Raw genomic sequence first — 4,106 nt, 5'->3', positions numbered from 1 at the left:
TGTGCTTTTCTCTTTCCTTCTAGTTGTAGAATTTCCACTCAGCCAACCTTCCTGTGGTTCTGGATGATGTCCGTTTTGTCTTTTAGTTGTATTTTTGAAGTGGTTGTGCAAGGCAGTAATTTCCAGTGTTTACCTATGCTGCCATCTTGGTATCTCCTTGTGTCTTTGCCTTTTGCTAAAGAAATTGTATTCCTCACCTCAAGTCTTGTGAAAAGAGTTTTGTAAAGACAACTGGCCTGGGCACTTGACATTTGTCTACTGGCTTAGACTAGAGAATGTTGAAGGTGAAGAAGTGTGGCATGCAGGATGCATCCATGCTGGTGAGAAAATGCCTGCACTAGAGTATGTGCAGACAAAGGACATCTGTGTGTTTCCTGCAGACCAAACATAGGAAGAGAAAGCCAGCCATGGGCCATCTTAAAGGGACTGCCAAAGAAAAGGGGTCTCACCCTAGCCGGTTTGGCTCAGTGGATAGAGTGTTGGCCTGGGGACTAAGGGGTTCCTGGTTCAATTCTGGTCAAGAGCACGTACCTCAGTTGCAGGCTACCATTCCTGGTTGGGGGCATCTGGGAGGCAACCAATTGATGTGTCTCTCACATCGGTGTTTCTCTCTGTCTCTCCCTCTCCCTTCCATTCTCTCTAAAAATCTATGGGGGAAATATCATTGGGTGAGGATTTAAAAAAAGGAGGGGTCTCAACTATGAGGAATCTCCTTGTAGAATTCTGAAGACCAGGGCTTGCAGAAGGAGCATAATCAGCCAGGGAGGTTAGTTACTAAGTGGTCTTTGAGAAGCCCTTGGAGATGACCAAGAAAAAGGGTAAGCTTTTAAACACTTGTCAATGCACAGAAGCAGCTCTAGACAGTTAGCGTCATAGTTGGAGGATAAAGTCCCATATGTTTAAAATGGTTTATAATTCCTCCTTTCCCAGCCACATTTCAACCCCTTTCTCTCACCAGCTATACTAAACTTCCTCAGGTGTCTGAACTCACCTTCTTTCTAGGCTGAGGTCTAGGGAAGCCTATGATTTTCTCTGAGTAATCCTGTTCCACGCAAACTGTTCCTAGGCTCAGGGAGGGGGGCTGTCATTAGCCTGGTAAAGATAAGATGCCCATTACAGGGACAGTAGCAAATGAGATTCACATTTTTCCAGAATTTGTGGTTATCCATTGTGTTAACCAGCACCGTGATGGAAATTGAAGCAGACCATAGAACACAGTGGCTTCCATGTTAAGCCCACCATGTCAACTGGCTTAAGTCAGCTTAAAGATGAATTCAAGAATGGAAGGAGAGCAAGAGAGTAAGGCAGGGATGGGGAAACAAGACTGTTTTTTGTGGCATAGCTGAATGCATGCCAATAAATAATGAGGTGTTAAAAGAAGAGAGTGAAAAATACATGCTAAGGCAGCGGTTCTCAACCTGTGGGTCGCGACCCCTTTGGGGGTCGAATGACCCTTTCACAGGGGTCGCCTAAGACCACTGGAAAACACATATATAATTACATATTGTTGTTGTGAGTAACCACTATGCTTTAATTATGTTCAATTTGTAACAATGAAAATACATCCTGCATATCAGATATTTACATTACAATTCATAACAGTAGCAAAATTACAGTTATGAAGTAGCAACGAAAATAATTTTATGGTTGGGGGTCACCACACCAGGATGAACTGAATTAAAGGGTTGCGGCATTAGGAAGGTTGAGAACCACTGTGCTAAGGGGACTGAAAGAAATGAAGAATCATTATATACTTTGAGTTTGGGGTGGACCCTGGCAGGTGTGGCTCAGTTGGTTGAGTATCATCCCATGCACTAAAAAGTCGCTGGTTGGATTGCCTGTCAGGGCACATGCTGGATTTCAGGCTCCATCCCTAGTAGGGAGTATGCAGGAGGCAGCTGATTAATGTTTCTCTCTTATATTGATGTTTCTTTCTCCCACTCCCTTCCTCTTTTTCTCTTCTCCCTCCCTTTCTTTCTCTTTCAAATCAATAAAAACATATTTTTTAAAAAGAGTTTGGGGTGGGCTTCATATCATCCAGCCTCCAGGGACTGTCACCAGGTAGCTATCATAAAATGAATGCCTGGGAATTCCTTATTTGGGAATAGTAGTGAGAGCTAACTGAGGCCAGGGATTAAGGAGAAATTGTTGGATTGGCAAATGAGTGTGGATTGGAGAGAGCACAAATGCCAGGGTGAGGGAGCAAAATGCCCATGGGCAGCCCATGTAGTGAAAGAATGATTTTTGAGGAATTAAATGATATTTGAATGTATTAAAGCTCTCTCTCTCTTTTTTTTAAAATATATTTTATTGATTTTCTACAGAGAGGAAGGGAGAGAGATAGAGAGTTAGAAACATCGATGAGAGAGGAACATCGATCAGCTGCCTCCTGCACATCTCCTACTGGGGATGTGCCCACAACCCAGGTACATGCCCTTGACCGGAATAGAACCTGGGCCCTTTCAGCCCGCAAGCCGACGCTCTATCCACTGAGCCAAACCGGTTTCGGCTAAAGCTCTCTCTTAATGAACCCATGCCAGGCTGTCTCAAAACAAGGGAAGGAGTTAAGAAAGCTATGAAGGGAGACCAACAGGGGGAGAGCTATCCTTTCCCCTCCCCCCTCAAACCCTAGAGATGTATTATTAACACATTTTGATTTTAAAATAAAATCTTTATGGTTAGCTAAGATTTTGAGTGATTCAACAGTTTCTCCTTTGTGGAGGCCAGGTAGAGGTTGTTGCCTAGGTATACAGGGGGAGAATTTAGGTTACATCTCCCATCAGACTAGGGCAGCGTTCTCAACCTGTGGGTCACAACCCCTTTGGGGGTCAAATGACCCTTTCACAGGAGTCGCCTAAGACCACCGGAAAACACATATATAATTACATATTGTTTTTGCGATTAATCACTATGCTTTAATTATGTTCAATTTGTAACAATGAAAATACATCCTGCATATCAGATATTTACATTACGATTCATAACAGTAGCAAAATTACAGTTATGAAGTAGCAATGAAAATAATTTTATGGTTGGGGGTCACCACAACATGAGGAACTGTATTAAAGGGTCGAGGCATTAGGAAGGTTGAGAACCACTGGACTAGGGTATCAGCACAAGGCATCCCCAAAGTACCACTAGTGATCTATCCTTCCACACACCTATCCACCCACCCACCCACCTATCTTCCATCCACACCAGCAAATGAACGTTTTTCTGGGTGCCCACTATGTGCCACATTCTGGGCTGTGCCTAGGTTGAACAATAAATGTTCTCTCCAGTGTATGTCTATATATTGGGGGTGAGGAAGATAAAACAAGAATGGCAAAATTCTGATAACTGTCACAGCTGGAAGATGAGTACTTGGAAGTTCATTATAGTATTTCTTCTGCTTTTATAGTATGTTTGATAATTTTCCTAATAAAGTTAGATAACTTCCTTCCCCTTTGCTTACAGTCAACAGAGATAAGTAGATACTCAGATTTGGCCAACATTTCCTGAGCACCTACTATGCGCCAGGCGTTGTACAAAGTCTTTGGATCACATTCTGCCCGCCATCTTACAGAGGTTAGAACCAGGGGCCGAGAAATTCCTTATGGTGTGGGGACGTGACACAGTCAGTCACGGGCAGTTCAGGACCCTGTGCTTCCAATGCAAGCCCTGGAGAATGGGTCAGAAACTTCGGATCAGGCTACGTGGCTCTGAGCAAGTACCTGGGCCTCCCTGAGCTGACTCAGTTTCTCTCCCCATAAAAAGGGCACAGTAAAACCTTGTAAGGTTTCTTTAAGGGTCACAGACCTTTACTGTCAAGGTCCTGGCACCAAGTGAAGGCTCCATAAGTGGCAGCCATCATTCTTGGCCAAGTGCGGACGCAGCTTGCAGCGGGATCCCTCGGGCAGGGCCGGGCCCGCCCCCGCAGCTCGGGCCTCGCAGTCTCCCGGTAGGTGGCCCGGCATCTCGGTGCCCACGCCCCGCAGCGAGCGGGGAGAGCGGGCGGGTTGGAGGACTAAGGTCTCCCCTGGAGTATCACCTCCCTCCTTCCGCATGCCGCGCGCAGGTGAGATTTTCAGCCCAGGCCACGGGGACAGCGACCTCAGGAGAGGTCG

The 4,106-nt window shown here is 45.4% G+C and overlaps 1 protein-coding gene across 4 annotated transcripts in view; it reads left to right on the top strand.

Moving 5' to 3' along the window:
* The window catches only part of MED12L (mediator complex subunit 12-like), a 397,491-nt gene that overhangs the window by 26,242 nt on the left and 367,143 nt on the right, over nt 1–4,106 (top strand). Inside the window, exon 1 of one of the 4 annotated variants that reach the window (XM_014537428.1) lies at nt 3,922–3,940. The exons of the other annotated variants lie outside the window; for them this stretch is intronic. The gene's annotated coding sequence lies outside the window, so the exon portion shown is untranslated. Of the gene's footprint in view, nt 1–3,921; nt 3,941–4,106 lie in introns of those variants that run through there. 4 annotated transcript variants of the gene reach the window in all.

Source organism: Myotis brandtii, unplaced genomic scaffold, assembly GCF_000412655.1.
Source record: "Myotis brandtii unplaced genomic scaffold, ASM41265v1 scaffold179, whole genome shotgun sequence".
Lineage (NCBI taxonomy): Eukaryota > Metazoa > Chordata > Mammalia > Chiroptera > Vespertilionidae > Myotis > Myotis brandtii.
The sequence above is the reverse complement of the archived record's forward strand: the minus strand, read 5'-3'. Positions and strand labels throughout refer to the sequence as shown.